Source organism: Lepidochelys kempii, chromosome 5 (assembly GCF_965140265.1).
Source record: "Lepidochelys kempii isolate rLepKem1 chromosome 5, rLepKem1.hap2, whole genome shotgun sequence".
NCBI classification, from domain to species: domain Eukaryota; kingdom Metazoa; phylum Chordata; order Testudines; family Cheloniidae; genus Lepidochelys; species Lepidochelys kempii.
Window position 1 is genome coordinate 24,039,183 of NC_133260.1, and position 25,361 is coordinate 24,064,543.

A 25,361-nucleotide genomic window follows, 5' to 3' on the forward strand; every position below is an offset into this window, starting at 1 on the left:
TTTTTCAGTTATATTATTTCATTTGAAAGACCTTGTATTCGGAGAATTGTGTTTGTTTAACATTGTTTTGGTGTGAAAAATTCACTTGTTAAGTAATCTGGGCACCACTCTCTGACTAATTTACTTAGCTGTTGCCATGGTAAAAAAAAAAAAAGCACTTGTTTTTATATGTATTGCTAACAAAGCAACTATAACTTCTGAATTTTTGGAAATGCCACTTGAAAATGGATGATCATTTTCTGAATAAGAAACTATACTCAACATTACATATTGAAAAGAGTTAAAAATGATATAGTGAAGGAGGATACAAGGAGAATGCAGAGGGGGACTAACTGCATTCATTATTTGCAACTGTGAAATCTCTGTGGATTCTGCATGTTCCATAATGGTCAATGGTCCACGTCTGCACACACACAGTAATCCTGCACAGTTTGACATTTTATGCTTATAATGAGAGGCCCAAGGTTGAACTGGTAGGGTGAGTGAAGTGCTTCTCACCTTACAGAAGGGGTCTGTTTAACTCAGGGTTGAGGTCACTGTCAGGGCAATGTATATAAACAAATTGTTTCTGCCTTTACTGTACAGAGTGTAAATTGGAGACTTTGGTTCCAAGTGGAACCCAGCTGTTCATCTTTAAGAGCACATGAAGTCTGAATTAAACACAAGATGAAACTGCACATGCTTTTAATGCAATTAAACTAAGTAATAGAATTTAAAAGGCCCAATAACCCTATTTTCTTTCTAATCAAAACTAATCAACTAATCAAAAATTCACAAGAATATTTTCCTGGAATATTTATCTAATGGCAATCAGTCAAAAAATAAGATATAGAAATTCAAAGACAAGTAACTTGCCTGAAAAATGTGCATTTAAAGTAATATTATTTGATTGATTAATTTGGTTTCAGAATGATTTTAAAGTTTACATATACATCCATCCTGCTGAAGATCATTTTGTATGTTGCCTTTCCAGCCACTGTTTTCCGTTGACCCTATATGTCTGTTTATGACACTGCAACCTGGCAACATCTCTTCGATTTTGTTTTTCAAAATGTATCTGTCTTTTTCATTTGTGTGTGCTGCATTTTGTCTGAGAACCATCTTATTTCAAATAGCATGAATTGTATCAATATGGAAGAGATAAGCAAACAAATCACAAGTCTGCCATCCTTATTCATTTTGACTACTCCTCAGGGAATAACGTACTACTCAGCATACAGGACAAAAGTGATGAAAAAAGAAGACTGGAAAATATGAGGTTTGAAGGCCAGTTTTCAGACATAGATACAGACTTGGATTTAGGCCCCAACATGCAACCCTTATGCACATGAACACTGCCATTCCAGCTAGTGGGAGTCTGCCTTTAGTAAACATTTCTGGATCAGGCCCTTAGAGCACCAGGATCTTTTGGAGTCAAAAGCTTATGTGTAACAATTTATTGTTGATCCAAATTACATCTGTCACTTAATCTACCTTGTCATGAGTACAAATACAGTACGGCTGCAAACATTTTCCAGGGCTGTAAATCTAATTGTTTTCCAGTGAGCAGACATTAGTTCTTTCAACTACATACATGTTTTTTAATAGGACCAACTCCTACAGTCCTGAATCTTTTGTCAGGCAAAATGTCTGTTGGCTACAATAAGAGTGAGGATTTCGGAATCTGGCCCTTTAGGATTAAGGTCATTATGGAAACAGTATTTTCCTCCCAGAATAGCATGCATACAAATCAAGATTAGAATCACTGTTCCAACTCAAAGTATTACAGTGAATTGTGCTTTTGATTCTGGAAGGCTTTATTCCTAAATTAAGGTCCAGCTAACATTAAGAACAGTTTGTGAAGCCTGCTCTCGATTAAGAAAATTCTTATTGGGGGAGGGTTTGCTGAAAACATAGTTCCCTCTAGAGGTTGAAAAGATGAAAGAACTTAATATTGTCTGCAGTGCAAATAAATTCCTACTTTTTGGATTTTTAAATTCGTTCCCTGTTTTCCTATACAGTTTTTATTTTATTTTATTTTAATATTGTCCCTTATGGATGTGTTATTGGTTCATTATATATCTTGGTATATCTTTTCATATTTTTGTATATTTATGTTAAGTAAAATGCAACAAAGATTTTAAATGAAGATACTGCAACGTAAAATCTCATGAGGGACAAAACTCATACCAGAAAATTAAATGAAACAAATTAATATAAGATCTTCTTGCATGTTTTTTTTCTTTTGTTATTGAAATACAGGATGGAAATTCACCAACAGTGAATGGTGTACTTGAGTGCCAAAGAGGATATATTAGAAAATGTAGATGAATAATAATAATAATTAATAATACTTTGTGGTTCTACAGGGATTTCTATCTGCATATCTCCAAGTGCCTGACAGATTAACAAATTAAGTCTCACAACACAACAACCCTGTTAGAAAGGTAAGTAAATATAATTATTTCCATTTTACAGATGGGGAAACAGAGGCACAGAAAGGTTAAGTGGCTTGACCGTGGTCACACAAAGGCCTGAGATAGAACATGGGAAAGAACTTTGATCTTCTTCCCCCCAGTGCTGTGCCTTAACCTCAAGATTACCCTTCCTCTCCTATGTAACTTTCCTCCTCTATGTCCATTTAAGTCATGAGTTCTCAGCTGGGAGGTCAGAAACAGGTGTCAGGGGTTACTCCCTTATTTGCTAAATGGGGGTGGGGTAGTCCCAGCTACATGGGAGAGGGCTTCCAGGGATGTGTAAAAGGGCATCCTTTTACAGTATGGAGAAGGTTGAGAGAACCACTGAACAAGTCTATTTGGTATTTTCAGAGCTTCTATTTCAGCAGTTTCTGAAGTGTCAAGAGCAAATATTTTGTCCCAGGCATTCTCCTCTGGAGCAAGTTAAATATGTATAATGATTTAAATATCTGTATGTATATCAAACCCCAGATGCACTCTTTTCTACAGAAATACAAGGTAATATTGACAAAGTGAGTGAAGGTGCGGAAAAAATAAACCAGCAAATGTCTCCAGAGGATTGGAAGAATATAAGGCTAACTACTCTGAACAGTACAAGTTCCCCTTCGTGGAGAGAATAACAGTGAGAAATTATTATTAGATATTTTTGCACAAGTGTTGTAAAACAAGAGACATAGCTGGAGCAGATGCCATGGTGTAGAGAATCATCTTCAGATCTTCCAGGACTGTGCCAAATTAAAAGGCATCTGGTCTCATGTTAGAAAACTGATACAGGACTCATTTCTAATATATCTGGTGTAGGAAAATGTATTGATTTCCTGAAATTAAACAAAGTTGGGTAGTTGCTTAGAGTTCTAAGACTGGGATGAAATATAATTGGGAAATATAATTGGGATGAAATTTAGCAGTGCAAAGTGCAAGGTAGTGCATTTAGGGACTAACCATAAGAATTTTTGCTATAAGCTGGGGACATATCAGTTGGAATCAGCAGAGGAGGAGAAAGACCTGGGTATAGTGGTTGATCACAGGATGACTATGAGCTGCCAGTGAAAATGATGAGACCATTAAAATGCAATCCTAGGATGCATCAGGCGAGACGTTTCCAGGAGAGATACAGAAGTGTTAGTACCATTATATAAGTCATTGTTGAGACCTCATCTGGAATACTGTGTGCAGTTCTGGTCTCCCATATTTAAGAAAGATGAATTCAAACTGGAACAGGTGCAGAGAAGGCTACTAGGATGATCAGAGGACTGGAGACCTACCTTACAAGAGGAGACTTAAGCAGCTTGGCTAGTTTAGCCTAACCAAACGAAGGCTGGGCAGGGAGGAGATATGATTGTTCTCTATAAAAATATTGCTCGAACATGCAGGAGTGTAATCATGAAGGCCAAAGCACAATTGGAGTTGCAGCTAGCACGGGATGTGATGGGTAACAAGAAGGGTTTCTACAGGTATGTTAGCAACAAGAAGAAGGTTAGGGAAAGTGTGGGACCCTTACTGAATGGGGGAGGCAACCTAGTGACAGACAATGTGGAAAAAGCTGAAGTACTCAATGCTTTTTTCGCCTCAGTCTTCACAGACAAGGTCAGCTCCCAGACTGCTGCACTGGGCAGCTCAGTATGGGGAGGAGGTGAGCAGCCCTCAGTGGTGAAAGAACAGGTTAAGGACTATTTAGAAAAGCTTGACATGCACAAGTCCATGGGGCCAGAATTAATGCATTTGAGGGTGGTAAGAGAATTGGCTGATGTGATTGCGGAGCCATTGGCCATTATCTTTGAAAACTCATGGCAATAGGGGAGGTCCCGGACGATTGGAAAAAGGCAAATATAGTGCCCATCTTTAAAAAAGGGAAGGAGAATCCATGGAACTACAGACTGATCAGTCTCACCCTAGTCCCTGGAAAAATCACAGAGCAGGTCCTCAAGCAATCCATTTTGAAGCACTTGGAGTAGAGGAAGGTGATCAGAAAAGGTCAGCATGGATTCACCAAGGGAAAGTCATGCCTGACAAAGGCTGATTGCCTTCTGTGATGAAATAACTGGCTCTGTGGATATGGGGAAAGCGGTGGACGTGATATATCTTGAGTTTAGCAAAGCTTTTGATAGGATCTCCCACAGTATTCATGCCAGCAAGTTAAAGAAGTATGGATTGTATGAATGGACTATAGGGTGGATAAAAAGCTGGCTAGCTTGTTGGGCTCAACGGGTAGTGATCAACGACTCAATGTCTAGTTGTTGGCTGGTATCAAGCGGAGTGCCCCATGGGTCGGTCCTGGGGCCAGTTTTGTTCAATATCTTCATTAATGATCTGGATGATGGGATATATTGTACCTTCAGCAAGTTCACGGATGACACTAAGCTGCGGGGAGAGTTAGATATGCTGTAGGGTAGGGATAGGGTCCAGAGTTACCTAGACAAATTGGAGGATTCGGCCAAAAAACATTTGATGAGGTTCAAGAAGGACAAGTGCAAAGTCCTGCACTTAGAACGGAAGAATCCCATGCACTGCTACAGGCTGGGGACTGACTGGCTAAGGAGCAGTTCTGCAGAAAAGGACCTGGGGATTACAGTGGACGAGAAGCTGGATATGAGTCAACCGTGTGCCCTTGTTGCCAACAAGGCTAATGGCATATTGGGCTGCATTAGTAGAAGCATTGCCAGCAGATCGGGGGAAGTGATTATTCCCCTCTATTTGGCACTGGTGAGGCTACATCTGGAGTACTGCATGCAGTTTTGGGCCCTCCACTACAGAAAGGATGAGGACAAATTGGAGAGAGTCCAGCGGAGGGCAACGAAAATGATTAGGGGTCCGGGGCACATGACTTATGTGGAGAGGCTGAGGGAACTGGGCTTATTTAGTCTGCAGAAGAGAAGAGTGAGGGGGGATTTGATAGAAGATTTCAACTACCTGAAGGGGAGGTCCAAAGAGAATGGAACTAGGCTGTTCTCAGTGGTGGCAGATAACAGAACAAGGAGCAATGGGCTCAAGTTGCAGTTGAGGAGGTTTAGGTTGGATATGAGGAAAAACTAATTCACTAGGAGGGTGGTGAAGCACTGGAATAGGTTACCTAGGGAGGTGGTGGAATCTCCATCCTTCAAGGTTTTTAAGGCCCGGCTTGACAAAGCCCTGGGTGGGATGATTTAGTTGATGTTGGTCCTGCTTTGAGCAGGGGGTTGGACTAGATGACCTCCTGAGGTCTCCTCCAACCCTAATCTTCTATGATTCTATAAATACATCAGAAGGATAAACACTAGGGAGGGAGAAGAGTTATTTAAGTTAAGGCCTAATGTTGTCACAAGAACAAATGGATTCAAACAGGCTATCAATAAGTTTAGACTTGAAATTAGATGAAGGTTCCTAACCACCAGAGAAGTGAAGTTCTAGAACAGCCTTCCAAGAGGAGCAGTGGGGGGCAAAAAAACCTAACTTTTTTATAAGACTGAGCATCTAGCAACTAGACCAGCCAGCCAGCTTCCAGCAACTAGATCATGGTGGTCCCTTCTGGCCTTTAAGTCTATGACACCTGCTGCTATTGAAGTAAATGACAAAACTCCCTTTGACTTCAGTTCCAGACTGTCAGTTAGGGGATGTGGCTGGGGAAAGGAGCCATTAACTGGTGCACTTGTTTCTGACTGTTCCAGGCAGCCAGTACAACTTAAAGCAGCATGAAGACTGCTCCAATTTACAGTAGAGCAAATGTTTCTTAAAGCAACCTGTGCATGCCCCCTCCTTTGTTATGTGCCCTCTGCATTTGTAGCTAGGGATCTGGATCCATATCTTTATTTCCATCAGGGAATACCTACAGCATGCCTGGCTCCTTTTCACTGTCTGCTGGGAGCAGCAGTAACCAGTCCTGGAACTAGGGATTCCTCATTAGCCTTTCCTCGATAGGGTAACGGGCCTTTTCTCTCCTTCCCTTTTTACTCAATGGAATTATGGCAGGGATAAGTCTGGCCCAGTATATCTTATTAGAGAATCCTGAAAATATGCTATCGATCATTTGTGGTTGCTGAAGTTTTGAGAATAACGTTATTGTGCAGTAGTATTCCATCAGGACCATATGTCTGAATTATATTTCTTGGTCCTTTTCCAGTTTATATTGTATCCTGCATGAACGTTAAACTCTATCTACCTTACTCAAATGTCACTAGGAAAACATGGAGGAATAGTTTTTCATTTTTATGATGATACTAAAATTGTCAAATTTTGTTTATAGCATTTTCAGTTTCTAGTCATTTATCACCAGCTTCAGGAAAGCTAAGACTTATTAACTGCCTGAAGGAAGACTGTAAATCCTAACAGGGATGAGCCAAAGCATCTTTTTTAATGATTCAAAGTAGAAAAACGTGTACATATAATTATTTTTTCATTTGAAGTTCATTCCTCTTTAGTAGTACCACCTCTTCCAAGTGGAAATAATCACCTAGAGGAATATTACAAAGCATGTCAAGGATTTTTGCGTATGTTGCTACCCTTCCGATGCCTAATATTCATAGGGAAAATTATCACCTGTATTTCTGTAGTCAAGGCATGTCTTCAGCTGCTGCTGTGCCTTTGCCACGTCTTTGCCTTTCATTTCCAAACACATGGAGGTTAAAGAAGGTACTAGTTTTCTCTACAGACTGTAGTCCTGACTTCAGTAGATACTGCAGTGACAATCATTCGATATCTGAGGTATTATAGGTGGGTTGGTAGCACTGCCTATTATTAAGGTTGCCCGAAAACGTCTCATTATAAGACCCAGTATTCAGTTGCCTATAACTTAGCTAAATTTTAACCATTTGGGCTGAAATTTTCCTTGCCTGGTGGCTACTGTAAGCTGAATTATTTTGAAATTTTCAACCAGAATGATTCAGCCATGTCCAAGAGTGAGACTAGGGAAAAATATGTTGTTTTCCCATGTTAAAAAATTCCAGCACCCTTTTCTTTGAACAGCTTTAGTGCCCCCAAGCTTTGGAGCAGGGTCTCCAGGACTACAGAGGTAAAGCCAGACTTTCCCTGTAATGGCTGCTCCCAACTCTTTCAGGCCAGGCACTAGGATGACCCCCCACTGCCGGCAACCAGGCAGTATGGAGGAGGAAGCTGTCTGAATCAAATGCAGAGGGAACAAAAGCTGGACCAGGGAGAGGGAAAGTAGTAGAATGAGACAAGAAGTCTAGTGAGATTGGGACTGGAGGAAAGGAGAGAAGCTGGGACTGATTGGGCAGGGAGGCTGGCACTAGCAGATGGGGTAGGAAGGGGCAGGCTGAAACTGGGCACGCATACTGGGAGTTGGTGACCCTCCCCCTAATTAGAATGAAACAGGCTGGTGCTTCCAGACTGGAGCACTTTCCTCCAAGTGTTCTCGACAATCTTGACGACACCCACTCAGCTGAAGCCACTGTACGGAAGCTCTGACAAGGACAGGGCCCGGCTACCATACACCGTTTGGTTTTGATGGCTTGCAGTTGATGTGGAATGGAATGAGGTGGCCCTGCTTTATCAGTTTCAGTGGGCTCCAGAATGAGATCAAGGATGAACTGGCCTGAATAGAGATCCCTACAAGCTTGGATGCCTTAATTGACTTAGTTATTTGTATTGACAACGGGTGCATGACCGAAAAGAGGAGAAAAAGGGGGTGTTGCAGCTGTCCTACCCACAACCCACACTGTCATCCACAGGCCCCTGAACCCCTGCAGGTCAATCTAGCTTGCTGGCATTCGACCACCCAGGACAGGGAGCAACACTGGCGTAATAACCTAAGTTTTTTTTGCTCTGAGCCAGGTCACGCTCTTGCTGCCTGCCCTTTGAGAACACCAGCCCAGAGAGATCAGGGAAACGACCAATCTCAGGCCTGGTAGAGGGGCCTGGCATGGGTGTGACCAAGAGGTTATAGCCTGGTACAGCCCACCTCCCCGATCTTGACTGGGATGCATCCTGGGCCACATGGGTCCTCACCACACTTTCAAGTATGATACAATTACGCATTCCGGACGAGAGCCTTCGAATACCTGTGCTATGGACCCTTAATGATTTCAGTGCTGCTGATAACTTTATTGATATCAACATGGTTCAGACCTGCAAATCCCTGCACAGCCAAAACCTACCCCAGACCTTTTGGACAGGATAGGTGGGCCCTTCGTGTCCTCAGGTCCAGTGGTAGAAGAGACGAACCCCTGGAAATCACCATCTCAAGACACTGAGAGACACTGCCGTTTGGTTCAATCCGTTATGTGCATTTCCTCCTGATTCTCAGTGTCTCACGGCTAGTTCTCCACAACCCCCATATCTTTTGGTAGGAACAAAAAATCAGCTTCCCCTCCAAATTCTGCTGGCATGTCTGCTTGTGCAAGGCTGACAATGGTTCTTCAGATCTAGGAAGATCCTTCCACTATAAGGCAATGTCAACGTCAAGGGTACTCTGGGCTCTCATGGTGGGTCAGATGGGGCTGCCCTCAGGATTGTCCCCCTACTTCCCTGTCAAATACCAAGAGTACATGGCCATTTTTGAGAAAAAGAGTGCAGACATCCTACCCCACATCGGGGCTACAACTGCCCTATAGACTTGCAACCTGGTGCAATAGCCTCTTATGGTTGAGTCTATGCGATGGCTGAACCAGAGTTAGCTGCTCTGCATAGTACCCCAGTCTACAATGCTTCTTAGGCTTTACCATTTTCTATCAGTGTTTTATTTCAGTTTTTCAGGGCAAATAGTGCCCATGACCACACTCCTCTGCAAAAATGCAGGGTTCATTTGGTCCCACAAAGCCCAAAATATGCTTGAATGACTCAAGCTCACCTTCACCACTGCCCCCATCTTGGTATACCTGGACCCAATGCTGGCCTTTATTGTGGAAACTGATGCGTCCAACATGGCAATAGGAGCAGTGGTGTCTCAGCGATATGGTGCGGAATCATTATAACACCCATGTGTCTACTACTCCAGAAACTCACCCACACAGAACAGAATTTTGAGAAATTGGATAAGGAACTCCTGGCAACCAAAGCCGCTTACGAAGAATGGTGTCATTACCCTGAAGCAGCCCGGTATCGGGTACAGGTCTGTACAGACCTTGAATATCTACACAAGGCCAAAGTACTGAACCAGAGGCAAGTCAGGTGGGCAGTGTTCTTCTCTCTCTTTGACTATACCATCGCTTACGGGCTAGAGGCCCGGAATGAGAAGACAAACTCACTATCTAGAAAGGTGGAATATTACTTAGGCCAAGAAATGCCTAGCAGGGAGCTGTCCTGCATCCTCAAGCCCTGTAACTTTCTTAACAATGCCATCCCCTAAGATCTAATCATTTTCAGCCTCAGGAGTTGGACTAGATGACCTCCTGAGGTCCCTTCCAACACTGATATTCTATGATTCTCCAGACTAAACAAACCCAGTTTTTTCAATCTTTCCTCAGAGGTCACGTTTTCCAGATCTTTAATCATTTTTGTTGCTCTTCTCTGGACTTTCTCCAATTTGTCCATATTGTAGCGAGGCAGTGTGGCTCCCCGCCGCCCTGGAGAGGGTCGAGCCCCTCCAGACACCAGAGTGGGCGGAGCCAGGAAGCTCTGAGCCCGCCCCTCAGAGGGACAGATGGCAACCTGGAAGTAGAAGGGCGCGACCTGGAAGTATAAAGGAGGACCCTCAGCGCTTACTAGAGGACCAGCCGCTGGGGAGGCTGGGTGCAGCCAGCCTGGCCCGCAACTGGAAAAACCCCGCAGCCCCAGGTCCACACCAAGACTGGCCTGACCTGTACCAACTATCCAGGGGAGTTGCTGGACCTGCCCTGTGCCAGCTACCCAGAGAAGGTACCAGGCCGGCCGCTTGTCCACTGCCCCAAGGAACCCATGGTGCTGGACCCCCCGGAGAACACCGCCGGGATCCAGGTACCAGAAGGAGGGGAGTTAGGAAGTAGCCCGGGGACAGCCGACTCTAGTCTGGCTGTAACTCTGCCAGAGCCCATGTCAGTGTGTTGCAGTCAAGATCCCCACTGACCTAGCAGCGGGCCATTTGCCGCTGCTAGGACCCCGGGCTGGGATACAGTGGAGTGGGAGGGCCTGCGTCCCCCCCGCCTCCCAACTCATGGGTGCCAGTCTCCCCCTCTTCCAGGTCCTTGGAGGCCTGGGCTATTTCACACACGGTGTGTTGCTCAGCCCCTGCCTGAGGGTCTGAGCTATTAACTGTTTGTTGCCCCGCCCTGAGCCAGGGCCTGGGCCTGCCTAATCTTGAACTGTTTGCTCAGCCCCTGACCCTGGGCCTGTTACCACTGGACCATTTGCTCAGCCCCTTCCTGAGGGCCTGAGCTACTGACTATTTGGTGCCCTGCTCTGACTCAGGGCCCGGGTCTATGGTGCTCATTCCAGTTATCACAAGGGCTGCCGAGGGAGACTCCGGTGGCCGGACAAATTCCTCAAAGTCAACAGTGTGTAGCGAGCCAGTGTGGCTCCCTGCCGCCCCAGAGAGGGTCGAGCCCCAGCCTCGCCCCTTTACACACATCTTTACTGAAATGTGGCACCTAGAACTAGACACAATACTTCAGTTGAGGCCTAATCAGCACGGAGTAGAGTGGAAGAATTACTTCTCATATCTTCCTTAACAACACTCCCGCTAATGCATCCCAGAATGTTTGCTTTTTTTGCAACAGTATTACACTGTTGACTCATATTTAGCTTGTGATGCACTATGACCCTCAGATCCCTTTCTGCAATACACCTTCCTAGGCAGTCATTCCCCATATCTGTATGTTTACAACTGATTGCTCCTTCCTAAATGGAGTACTTGTCATTTATCATTATTGAATTTCATCTTATTTATTTCAGACCATTTCTCCAGTTTGTCTAGATCATTTTGAATTTTAATCCCATCCTCCAAAGCACTTGCAACCCCTCCCATCTTGGTATCATCCACAAATGTTATAGGTGTACTCTCTCTGCCATTATCTAAATCACTGATGAAGATATTGAACAGAACCGGACCCAGAACTGATCCCTGTGGGACCCTACTCAGTATGCCCTTCCAGCTTGACTGTGAACCACTGATAACTACGGCATTTTCTGGGAACAGTTTTCACCCAGTTATGCACCCACCTGATAATAGCTCCATCTAAGTTGTATTTCTCTAGTTTGTTTATGAGAAGGTCATGCTAGACATTACCAAAAGCCTTACTAAAGTAAAGATATACCACATCTACTGCTTCCCCCAGCCACAAAGCTTGTTACCCTGTCAAAGAAAGCCATTAGGTTGGATTGACCTGACTTGTTCTTGATAAATCCATATTTATCACCTTCTTATCTTCTAGGTGTTTGCAAATTGATTGATTTATTATTTGCATCATTATCTTTCCGGGTACTGAGGTTAAGCTGTGGTATGTAATTCCCCTGGTTGTCCTTTTTTTTATATATAGATTGGCACTATATTCCCTTTTCCAGCCCTCTGGAATCTCTCCTGTCTTCCATGATTTTTTAAAGATAGTTGCTAGTGGCGCAGATATTGACTCAGTCAGCAACTTGAGTATTCTAGGATGTATTTCATCTTTTAATAATAAAAGAAGAGAGATTAAACCTCATGCTTCAGCGCTTATAACTAATTTCTGACTGTTAGAGATCAGGATGAAACCTAATGTGGGGAGCAGGCTATGCAATATCTGTCTACTGTAGTGTTCTTATGCCTTCTTCTGAAGCATCTGGTGCTGGCCGCTATTAGAGACAGGATTCCAAGGAGCTGGACTCCGATCTGATCCAGTATGCCAATTCTCATGTTCCAGCAACCTCTTCCCCATGGGGCATTCCATATGCTCCACAGGAAAAAAAAAAAAATCCTCGCCAGCAGGAACTACTACCTACTTTTTAATATGCAGCCTGGAAAACAACAGGCTGGCTCTTGCCAACTTGAAAATGTGACCTCGTTTGTTAACATGGCCTTATTAAAAGAACCAGCTGAGTTTCAGTTATAAAGATCAATTTTAAAGGTAATTAGAGGCTGATAAAAGCCAACTGTACCGTACAAATGTGATTCACCATTCATTCTAAACAACCTAACAGAAAATGTGGCATGTGAGTCCTGTGCTTTCATAATGCAGTAAGGTAAAGATTTTACAGACTATTGAATCAGTGCCAAAGAGCCAGTTAGACAGTGTGGACAAACATTTTGGAATTGTTCAATGCTTTTAAGCTTCATAGAAAGACAAGGACATTGACTGACCATAACCCAGCTCACAAGCAGAAATGGGATGATAAAGATTCAAGGGTAATGGAGTTTTGTATTACTCAGGTATTCACAAAACAAAAAGTGCACTTACTATGTAACCCAGTTGCTGATATAATGCAGATATAATTTCAGTACCAAATATAAACAAAGGTCAGTGCTCTTTTTGTTTATTATGAATTTAAGTGAAACAGCGCTCTCCTGTGAAAGTGGTTTTACACTTGCAGTGAAAATAGTTAACATGGGCTGCAAAACTGGGATCCCAGTTATGAACCCATCCCAAACTTTGGTTGTTTGGATCTGGGATTGTGTTTGATTCATTGTGAAGATAAGGGCTGTTTGCAAAATTCAACTTTCAATCACACCAAAGTTCAGGTGGGTTGGGATCCTGGATGTTGGTTTCATCTCTTGAAAATATTTAATTGTATTTAATACCATTGCCATTGAAAAGAAATGTAGTGTCTGCTACCATGTGTAACTTATCAATTTGACTATAAGGACCAGGTAGAATGTTTCCCAAAGAGAGCAATACAAGCAAATTCTACTGTATATATCGGGGTGAAAACAGTGTTTGCCTGCTTTGGATACTGAAACATTGAAAAATATGGAGATATCCCTTCTAAAATCTAGAAACTTGACAAATGCTCTACATTGGAAACTCTTTGGGAAAGGGGCTGTTTTTTAATTATACGTGTGTAAAATGTGGATTGCTAACTGGGGCCTCTAGGAGCAATAATACAGAATAATAATAATAATTAATGACCATCTGACCCTTAGGACAAAATCCTGCCTTAGTTAACACGGCTAAGGGAAGCAAGGAGTTGTCAGCTATGTCTTTTAATCTAAGAGTCCTGCCACCCTGCAAGTGAACTGTACAGGCAAGTGCACTGTGTAATGGGATACGCATTGTTGTGCTAGCCTGCTGGAGAACCGGAGATGCATCAAGCCAGAAAACTGCCGCCCTGGAAACAAGATTGCCAACTAACACAAATCTGCATAGCTCCATTGACTTCATTTGAGTTGTGCTGATTTACCCCTCCTGAGGATCTGGCCCATGCAATGCAGGGTCTATCATCCCCTACTATCATTCTCAAGCACGAGAGCAAAATCCCATATGGAGTGGGAGGAACAGCAGCTTCCTACCCTCTTCGGCCACCAGCACAACATACAGCATGGCACAAGATCCAGCCTTTAACATAAACAAGACTAGCAATCATTCATATTATTATTGAACAGGATACATGTGGTTACACCATAGCCTGCATCAGAGAATAACACACATAAATTAACAGTAGAATGTCACAGACACATTGTTTTTGAGTTAATATATTACTAAACATTTTTCCTATTTTACAAAAAGTACTCCCATGCTTCTTTCTTATTTATTTTCCAAGTATTTGCTGCCATCAGAGAAATATTTAGAAAACAAGCTTATTTTAATTACCTAAAAATGTAACAGTATGCAATACCATTTTCCCCATGGTATCTCCTCCCAGCATACTTCTCTTTTGCATGACAGTCAGTGGAGTCAAAGCCAAACTGTAAAAGATCCAGCAGCAAGAGCTAGCTTGTTTGGAAGCACAGACAACCGTGCTGGCTGTATTGTTGTCTCTGAGATTATCTCATAAGGAGCCAGCTAGTGATCAGTATTTTCACTCTTTAAATGGCCAAAGTTTTATGCACTGTGGATCAAATTTAGAAACAAAGGAGCTCGTTTTCTATTATCAGTGCTGAATTGGGTTAGGAGGAGGGATCACCTCTGGAGTCATGTGGCCATATTTCATGTTATCGATTGTGGACGAGAAGCTGGATCTGAGTCAGTGTCCCCTTGTTGCCAAGAAGGCTAACGGCATTTTGGGCTGTATAAGTAGGGACATTGCCAGCAGATCAAGGGACGTGATCATTCCCCTCTATTTGACATTGGTGAGGCCTCATCTGGAGTACTGTGTCCAGTTGTGGGCCCCACACTATAAGAAGGATGTGGAAAAATTGGAAAGCATCCAGCGGAGGGCAACAAAAATGATTAGGGGGCTGGAACACATGACTTATGAGGAGGGGCTGAGGGAACTGGGATTATTTAGTCTGCAGAAGAGAAGAATGAGGGGGGATTTGATAGCTGCTTTCAACTACCTGAAAGGGGGTTCCAAAGAGGATGGATCTAGACTGTTCTCAGTGGTACCAGATGACAGAACAAGGAGTAATTGTCTCAAGTTGCAGTGGGGGAGGTTTAGGTTGGATGTTAGGAAAAACTAATTCACTAGGAGTGTGGTGAAGCACTGGAATGGGTTCACTAGGGAGGTGGTGGAATCTTCCTTAGAGGTTTTCAAGGTCGGGCATTCTATGCATTTGACTGCATCACAAAACTGCTCTATACTTTGGCATAAGTAGCTATTTCCCTGAAGGAGACCCCGTGTCATGACCCACATGTTTTAAACCTAGGGCTGCCGGCTTTACAGACATAGCTATACACCAACCTTCCATCTGGTAGCTTGCTGATGCTTGCTTACCTGGGACTCATGAACCCCAACCTTGTTTTGGATGCCACTTCTGCAGTCCTATTGGTGGAGTCCTGGAGCAGCTGATTGGCCTTGACTTAAGCCAGCAGCAGGAAAAGAAAGCTACCTGAACAACTAGGTTCTGCTCTGTTCTGGACTGTGTGCCTTGTGCTTCCTGCTCCCCTGGCTTGATTTCCTGGCATCTGATTTGTAGTTCTGACCACCAGTTTGTCTCCTGAGTCTGACCCCTTGATATCCTGACTCTGGTTCCTGACTTGTGATTTTGATCTCCAGTTTGTGTCCTGTTTCTGACCTCCTGGTGTTCTGAGCCAGCTGACTCCTGTCTTGTGACTGTGGGCTCTGGCTATGACTACTAGCTCTGGCCACTCATGACCTGACTGTGATGCCCAGTATTGAAATATAAACCTCTACTTTGCCTGTCCCACTATTAAAATCATTATAAACAGATGACCTGATAATGTCAGATACACATGTACTTATGGTGTCCTAGCTGGATCAACATTCAATGGCCCTGTCTAGGATTGCCAAGAGTCCCTTGTTACAGGGGATGTCCTTTTATTTTTTTTTAATCTCTGTACAACAAGATTGGGAGTTGCTAAGTGCTGTGAAAAGCAGCAAGAAATACTGCTAGCAAGTGTAGGTGAGTGCCACTTATTGATGATGATAATATTGAGAGGAGGGGTGGGGCAGGAGTGCTAGGAAAGCAGTCCTTTACTTCTTGAAATACAAGGTTTGCAACCCTATCTATAACAGGGTGGCTTGCCCCATGAGCTGGAGAACCTGGAGCTAAGCCAATGCTGATTACAGGATAGGCCTCACCTGAGAAGAATTGGGTGATACCTGTATGGAAAAAGCCAGGTTTAAATACTGAGAGGGCCCAGCTAGGGAAAGGCTGGACGGAAGAGACTGAAGGGAGCTAGATAGATCCTACTGGCCCCTGAATGAGCAGGGAGGCCTGGGAGAGACCCTGAATAACTGGGGGAGAGAGTGGCGAAAGAAGAGTCCGAGAGGGTGGAAGTTCTTTTTCTGTCAAAGACAGTTTTTTTTAATTTTTAGTCTGGACAATGACAGGTTTCAGAGTAGCAGTCAGTGTTAGTCTGTATCCGCAAAAAGAACAGGAGTACTTGTGGCACCTTGGAGACTAACAAATTTATTTGAGCATAAGCTTTCATGGGCTACAGCCCACTTCATCGGATGCATAGAATGGAACATAGATAGATAGATATACAGAGAACATAAAAAGGTGGAAGTAGCCATACCAACTGTAAGAGGCTAATTAATTAAGATGAGCTATTATCAGCAGGAGGGGAAAAAAACAACTTTGTAGTGATAATCAAGATAGCCCGTTTAGACAGTTGACAAGAAGGTGTGAGGATACTTAATATGGGGAAATAGATTCAATATGCGTAATGACCCAGCCACTCCCAGTCTCTATTCAAACCCAAGTTAATGGTATCTAATTTGCATATTAATTCAAGCTCAGCAGTTTCTCCTTGGAGTCTGTTTTTGAAGCTTTTCTGTTGCAAAATTGCCACATTTAAGTCTGTTACTGAGTGATCAGAGAGGTTGAAGTGTTCTACCGTTTTTTTAATGTTGTGATTCCCGATGTCAGATTTGTGTCCATTTATTCTTTTGCATAGAGACTGTCCGGTTTGGCCAATGTACATGGCAGAGGGGCATTGCTGGCATATGATGGCATATATAACATTGGTAGATGTGCAGGTGAACAAGCCCCCAGTGGTGGTTCCAGAAGGGGTGGGCTAAAAGACTGAAACCTGGCTGGGGGGAGGAGGGGTCAAGTTACCTGACACAAAGAAAACCACAGTGGTGAGTGGACTCTGTTACAGGCCTCAAAGTAGGTACCTGTACTCAGAAGAAGTAAAGTTATAGGTACCCCTCTACACTGTGCAGTAGAAGTAACAGCAGAGGGCACTGTTCTCACCACTGCCAATCTTCTCTCCTTTTAGATTCCAAGGCCAAAAAGGACATTGTGATCATGTAGTCTGACCTGTATAACACAGGGCCCAGAACTTCCCCAGAATAATTTCAAGAGCATAGCTCTTTACCAAAACCCTTGGTAAATTGTTCCAATGGTTAATTACTCTCACCATTAAAAAGCTATGACTTATTTGCAGTCTGAATTTGTCTAGCTTAAACCTCCAGCCATTGGCTTATGTTACATCATTCTGTACTAGAGTGAAGAGCCCCTTATTAAATATTTGTTCCCCATGTGGATAACTATGGACAATAATCAAATCATCCCTTAACTTTCTCTTTGTTAAGCTAAATAGATAGACTGAAGGAGCTCAATCACTATAAGGCATATGTTCTAATCCTTGAATCATTCTTGTGGCTCTTCTCTGAACCCTCTCCAGCTTATCAACATCCTTTTTGAATTGTGAGCTCCAGAACTGGACACAGTATTCCTGCAGCTGTTGCACCATTGCCAAATATAGAGGCAAAATAACCTCTTCTACACAAGAGTTCCCTGTTTATGCGTCCCAGGAATGCATTAGGCCTTTGGGCCACAGTGTTGCACTGGGAGCTCAAGTTCAGTTGATTATCCACCATGACCCCCAAATCTCCTTCTGTGTTACTGCGTTCCAAGATAGAGTCCCCCACCTGTAAGTATGGCCTACATTCCTTGTTCTTTCAGTGGGGAGACACTATTTTTCTTCCTCCATCACTGTTTATGGACATTGGGGAACTCACAGGAGGCACTCAAGCATTGGACTGGGTCTGTAAAGGTGATGTGTAAAGGATTTTTTTTAGAAGTTAGGATTGTGTGTGTCGTCCCCCCCCCCCCTTTTTTTTTCTTTTCTCCTTTATGATATATAAAGAGGATCTGAAAGGGTTTGGTGTGTGGGGGGTTTTTGGGGTGGGGGGGGGGAGGGAGTTCGTTGTTACGCTATCAGGAATGTCAATTCTATTTCCTGTTGTTGATAGAGGCCTTCTTAGGGCTCGGCAGGGAAAAGGTATTGAGTCTTAGGCAACCTTTTGCCAAGAGCGTAATTAGCCAATAAAGCTGAATAGATATTAACAAATTAAAAACAAAGGGTTTTTAAATATTCTGACTAAACATCTTATTTCAGTTACTCAGCTTTCACTTTTTTTGGCTCTTGTGATGTCAACATTTTGCTAGTTCTCTGGTCATTAGACTCTTCCCAATGTAAAAGAGAGAACTATCTTTAAAACAACTCCTTAAAGGCTGCCATTGTACTTCATAAAGAAGCAAAAAAAAAAAAGTGCAAGTCCATTTTTTCCCTTTACACTGAAACATACCAAATTAATTGCTAACTAAATACAACACATGATTTATTTTAGATATAAATCCAGGTACAGAAATGGATATCCTTTCATGTACTTGAATTGAAACGAAATAGCGTACGGTGTAGGAAGACAGGTTTTACTCCAAAACAGCAAGTGCTTACTCAAATAATTCAATTAAATACAATTGTGTGCTTTAGGAGTTCTGCCATTTGCAATTTAATAAAGTGCTAATTTAATAGAAACCATATGTTCCCTTTCCAGGGCACTTCTCTCGAATCTAACTCGCAATTTAACTTATTACCTAAGCAAGCCACTAACTCAGCATTCAAGTCTATAGTTTAGCCTCAGAGTTTTCTCATGGAAAATGTTCATTATAAGCTTGTACATCATAAAGACAATGGAAAATGTTAATTTGCTGAGTTTGACTAAATTCTGTAAAAATGCCCATAGTCTAAAGGATTTTGTAGATGACCTTCATCACTAACTCACATTAGATCTACATAAAACTAACTCTTTATTTTTAGGGAGAGTTAGAGTCCCAGCTCACTCTAGTGTCCAGAGTCTGTACTGCAAATCAATGATTTTCAGAAATTTTAGTGAGATGACTTTTAGTGTAGGGCTCTTCAGGCCACTGTTGAGCCTCCTTTGGTTCAGAAGTGGAGCCTAGCTGCTTGTGCAAGGGTCATAACATAGGAGGAGCATAATGAACAAAATCAGAGAAATTGGGAATGAAAAAGACCTATTAGGCCTGCCGGCTGGCTCTTTTTGAGGTACTTTTTAGTATTCTGTCTAGTTTTGAAAGCCCTTAGCAATGGGGCTTCTGCCACTTCTCTTGGGAGAAAAGACCAGAGTCTAATATACATACCTGCCACTCTGAAAAGTTTTCTTCTTCCACCTGAATCTGATTTTTATTAATTCCATCCCATTACTTCTAGTTATACCCCTGTGTACAACTCTAAAATAACTCCCCTCCCTTCCTGATGTTCACATCTCTGGTGTAATTTAAAGCTATCATATCCTTAGCTAAACTACACCTATTTAGGTCTTGTGATCTAGCCTCATAAACTAATCCCTTTATTTACTATGCTGCTCCCTGTATTCAATTATCTCTCCCCAGTTGTGCCTTCTCTGCCCCCTTAGTCTCCTCACTGGAAGGTCTTCCATGCCTTTTACTCTCTCATCTCAAAGGGGTTTGTTCACCCTGTGCTCTAACTCCCTCATTTCTGAGTGAAGCAGCTGCTACGTCTCTCCCTTACTCTGACACCCTCCCCTTGCCCAATGTTTCCTCCTCTCTCAGTAGCTGTTGCCACATTGTTGAGAGCTGTTGGACTGTAGGTCCCTTTTGCCTTCGCTCTCTATGTGTCAACATTTTTCAGCTGAGCCAGGTGTTCATTAAGCTGCCCCCCACCTTGTGGATGGGGGTTCCATTCACAATGCAGAGGAAGGGCCTACTGAGCTGCTGCTCACTCATAGTAATGCAAGTGTTGCTGGCAGAAGCCTACGGGGTTTCCTCACAGTCAGAAGTCTGTTGTGGGGACTATAATATATTATTTTATATAGTGTTTCATCATTAACGGCATCTGAAAAAGACAGTCAGAGGTTTTACTTTTATTTGAAGAGTAATTTAAACAAAAAAAAATACACATGATACTGCCCAAGTTCAGTCACTACTTGATATATTGATTTAAATTTCAGTTGTTTTCTCAGAAGTGAATGCATGGCGTTAGCTTGTTTAGAAAAGAGGGAAAAGTCTTTTATTTCTCAGCAGGAGCTATTTTTAGATTCTGCCCAAGTTACCGACATTATATCTGCAGATCAGGCCTGCTCTTTATTCTTCATCAGGTTACCACCTTGCCTATCTCAGTGGGTGGGGGTAGAGGGGAGGGAGATTAATTAAATACATTTTGTGCAGCACTTCGAAAATAAAAATTGCAATAAGTTCTAATTTATTAACTTGAGATTAACTCAGCAGGGTCTAACACAGGGAGTGTCCAATCAATTCTTGCTTACCTTATCTACATCACATCTGCGTTACAATGAACAAGTCTAAGACCAAAACAAAAAAAAGTTCTCTAGCAACTGAAAAAAAGGGTTTCCACTTTAATGTACACAATAATACCCCTACGCCATACTAAAGAATTCAGTGCCCACAAAACACAAGCTCATCAAAACCTTTTGTTTTCTTCCTACAGCTTGGAGACAAATATCAAATAGCTAAGAGCTGGAAGAGCATTCTGGGTATTGGCATGCAAATGAACATACCAAGCATCCCACTTTGCTTAAGAATTCCCATGTCTGAAAAAAGTAGACATTTATCAAACAACTTGTCCTCAGGCAGCCTTAACAGATGTACAATTTGTATAGAATATTTTTAACATTTTATTTCTTTGTGTTTTTTGTTGCAGTTCCTCAATTCAGGTCACTAGAAAAACAAAGTTAAAAAGAAATAGTTGCTGCATTTGCCATGGAAAGAAACAGTTGCTCTATTTACTATGGAATCTCTAGAGCGTATGCTAATGGAAACCTGTGCAGAACTAATAACCCCTTCTAAAAATACAGGGATTGATAGGTAATGAACTCCTGTACATTTTGTTACTGTAAGGATAAACAGATGTTTTCCAATAAACAAATTTTCTTCCAATTCTGTTTTTTAATTTTTTAACTTGAAGCATTTTGGCAAACATGTTATAATTGTTTTTCTTGGAACAAAAAATATATTGAAAGTAAAATATTGCCTGCCACCACATTTTTAGGTGGAAGGAAGTGGGGGTAAGATGTTATAGCTGGTATGTCTTGCAAGAGGGCTGTGGTCTTCTGCTGGTGGATTTGTCACCAGCTCTGATGTAGGTGAGACAGACTGGATTTTCTTGTGACTGTGCCACATCCCAAAGATATGTTTGCCTTGTTTTCCTCCCTCTGGATCAAGTGTGTCATACTGGAACAGAGAGGCCAACATTTGATGTGACCCAGTCAGCTAATCCCACATACAGAAGACAATTGTCTGATTATATCAAGGGATCTTCACAATGGCTTCTGAACAATATTCTTGAGTGAGATTTCAAGCACTAGCCTTACCAAATGGGAGGAGACAGGTCTTTAGGAGGTGTGACCTCCTTTACAAAGAGAGGAGAGAGAGGCTTTAAGACTCCTAATTATTTATCATTTCTATAGCGCCAAAAAGTCAAACAGCAAGTTTATATATGGAGAATGCAAAAAAGTAATCCCTGATTTTTGTGCGTGGGTGGGGGGGAGCTGGCTATAATATAGTGCAAAACCAATAATGCCAAGTTAATCAGAGGTTGGTGTGATCAGTGTAGTTTGAAGGCTTCCCAGAATAGGTATGTTTGTAGGAACTTCGTGAGGCAGGAGTCTTGTCCTGTAGTAATGAAAAACTATTCAAGACATATGTAAAGTTGTAATGAGAGAGAAGTTACAAAGACATGAGAGGGGGAATGATTAGAGAGAGGCTTAGGTGGGGCTAAGGACAAGAGAAGGGGTATAGGAGTAGATAGTATGATATGTAGGTAGGCACAAGTGCTCTGAAGGTTAAGATGTTTTAAACTAGTTTTAGAAGAATGGAAGCCAATGCAGAGATTCAACAAGGGGCAAGACATACCATAGAATAACGGGAGAAGATGTTGATCTTAGCAGCATTCTGGATGGCTTAGATCCTGAGGGGACCAGGACTCCAAAGAGCAGGAAGATGCAAAAGTCAAGTCAGGAGATAACAAGAGTTTGGGCTAAAATATTGGCAGGTAGCATAGAAGAGAGGGAGACGTACTGGACTGAGGACAAGAGACACTGGGTGAAAAAATAAATTTGATTTCACATAGTAAAAGTGAGGTGGGAATGAATAAACTTACCGTGAGAGAGAGCATTGAGGGAGAGAAAGGGGCTGAGGATTGAGCTCTCAGGAAAACCAACAGATGGATGGAGCAGGAACCAAAGGAAACCAAGACAGAAGTCTGGAGAGCAATGAATGAGAAGGGAGTGGTCAGCAGTGGCCCAGGCACCACAGTGACCTAAAAAGATGAGGACAGAGAAGAGGCCATTAGATTTGACCAGAAGGAGGCCATTTGATATTTTAATAAAACCACTTTTTGTAGAGTGTGGTGAGCAAAAGATCAAAAAGCCAAAAGCAACAGAGGATCGTAGAGCTGGAAGGCAGGACCTAGCAGACACAGGAACAGAATACTTTCTTGAACAGTTTAAAAGCCTCAGGGGAGAGGGGTGGCCTCATTTACGCATCAAAGATGGGGAGGCCTTAGGGGGTGTGGTGTTATTTACACTTGCATCCGATGAAGTAAGCTGCAGCTCACGGAAGCTCATGCTCAAATAAATTGGTTCGTCTCTAAGGTGCCACAAGTCCTCCTTTTCTTTTTGCGAATACAGACTAACACGGCTGTTACTCTGAAACATATCAAAGAAATAAAGGCCTTTAGCAGGGAAGGTCTTAGTTGCATGCTGCTTACTCTGAACTTTCTAAGAGCACACTTGACTTTTTATTCTTTCCTTTAGTTATAAATTTCATTTCTGCTGACAGCAGGAGTAAATGCTTTTATGGCAAATAAAATTTATTGCTTTAAAAGGTTATCAGTCTTCCTGTATGTGCGCTTACAGACCTAGGTCAAAAGGAGAGAAAAATTCTTGGTGTGTTTTTGTTTGTTTTTTGTTTTTTAAATTTCTGGTGCCAAAGCAGACAGAATAAAGTATGTACTACTGTAGCAAGCTAAAGGGGAGTTAAGGCTTTCTGAGAGAATAAGCATCTTGTTTACTTCCTATTCCTTTATACAGTTATTGCTATTAAACTTTTCTATCCTTTTTCAGGGAAAGGGGCATCAGGATTACGGTGGTTTTTTTTTGGGGGGGGGGAGGTGAGGTTGCAAGTCAAGCAGTTTTATAGCTCAGTTTTAAAATTAAATCGAGAGAGAGAGAGAGAGAGTTCAATTGCCTTTGTTTTGAAAGACCGGCAGGAGCTAGTCCACATGCACACAAAAAAGCATCCCAGCATTTCCCACAGGGGGCAGACTTCACCGTTGCTTCTTACCTTCATCCTCCTGTCATTATTGGGAGAAGAACAAAGTACTGAACTGAGCAAGAAATCCAAAAGCAAACCTGAGTCCAGCATGGGGCTACTCATTCTTTTTCCAATTAGGCTACACCTAGTATAACTCCAGCAGTTCCGACAGAAACAAATAGGAAAGCACTGAAATATTCCCAAGCACCATGCATGCACTGTCAATTATTCTATATTACTTTTTAAGTGAACATAAGTATTCTGGGTACCTTGCAAAAACAATTAAACCTCTTTCTTCAAAAAGCATATATTTGACATTAAAGAACTTCCTTTGTATTCAGAACATAAGGAATTACAGCACCAATGAAGCAGCTTAATTAAGTGGTCTGCTGAGCAGACCAGAAGGCAGAAACTTCCAAGTTTTAATCCCAGTTTGCCACTGCCTCACTAGATGGTCTTGAACAAGTCTTTTAATTTCTCTATGCCTCAGTCTCCCCTTCAGTACAAATGGGAATAGTATTTTCTTAGCTCCCTAAGTGGAGGGTGATATAATGACTGATTTGCAAAGGTTTGTTAAGATGCTTTGCAGATAGTAAATTCTCTGTAAACAACAAGTATTATCAAACAGTGCCAGCTTGTGTAGCCTTCTGGAGTGTGGAGAAGCCATCCTGCAGTGAGAGAATGAAGACTTTGAACCTGGGACTCCTCTGAGCCTGTACTATTTGCATGATAGGCAGGAAGGAGGACTGTAGCAAGAATAAATACATCCAGAAAGCAAAGCATTTTTTTTCCAAAATAGACTACAGCCTTTCTGAGGTCATCTATGGTGAGCTATGGAAGTAGAATTAGAAAAGTAAACTAGAAGGCATCATTATCCCTCAAGGTCAAGCATCGAGATTAGACCCCCATAGGAGGGAACCCAAGGAGGTTAAATCCTTTGAGGAAAAGGACAACCTAAGGCGCAATGGTGAAATTCCTACAATGGGGATGGTGCCTGAGCATGGCTACTAGTCAGTATGAGGCTCATGGACAAAACCTCAAAACTAGGTCCTCCCACAGTGCAGCTAACCAGGCTAACTTAAAAACTAGCGCCCTCCCCCCCCCACCCATGCATTCATAGCCCACATAAAGAATGCAGGGTCAGCATAATATGATTGTAGCAGAAGTGGGGCTGTTCTGTAGTAATTTATGAACGCTGCATGTTGACCTGGTTATCGGGATGTCTACTGTATGACTAATGGGTTAAATCAATAGGACTGTTGGGAAACAAACAAGAAGGCTAAACAATGGCTTGAGATGTCCACACTGAAGTGACAATGCAAGAGCCTCTGTCCCTCTGCTGAGCTCCCTGGACTAATTTGTCAAGGGGAGATCCAAGCTTGTGAACACCTGAGAACAAAGACCCTGTCTAAATTTAAAAGGTCACACTCCCTCAAGCAGATGGAGAGATTGTTAGGGGACACAGACTGACAACCAGACCCTAGAGGTGAGGCAGGGATGGATTAAGACCTTTAGAGAACCTAAGCACTGAAAAGATTATGGTCCCCCCTTCCCCCCCAACATGTAATTCAAAATAAAAACAATACTATACCGTAAAATAAAATTTTATTTTTTGAAATGACACAAAACTTACATGTATGCTGAAATTAAAATAGCTTCTTTCTAGATTTTTCTGATTGCAAAGTTCTGGATAAGTTCATCGAAGCTGACTTGACGAAGCATGTCCACTTCCATACACAACAGGGAAAGTGAATCAAGTCTGTCCTGACACGTTGTTCTCTGAGGATATTTTTATTCTTTTCAACTGAGAAAAAGAGCATTCTGCGGAGCAGTTAGTAATCATCAATGTTAGAAAAATATGTAGTATGAGCTCTACATTTAGAAATACACATTGTATTCCATCTTTCAATATTGTGTCA

At 42.3% G+C, this 25,361-nt stretch overlaps 1 long non-coding RNA gene across 7 annotated transcripts in view; it reads left to right on the plus strand.

The window, feature by feature from the left end:
- Nucleotides 1–25,361, plus strand: part of LOC140911185 (uncharacterized) — a 466,388-nt gene that overhangs the window by 426,983 nt on the left and 14,044 nt on the right. For all 7 annotated transcript variants that reach the window (XR_012158854.1, XR_012158855.1, XR_012158849.1 and 4 more), the window contains 3 exons: nucleotides 2,349–2,426; nucleotides 2,946–3,078; nucleotides 20,831–20,994. This is a non-coding gene — a long non-coding RNA (uncharacterized lncRNA). The remainder of the gene's footprint in view (nucleotides 1–2,348; nucleotides 2,427–2,945; nucleotides 3,079–20,830; nucleotides 20,995–25,361) is intronic.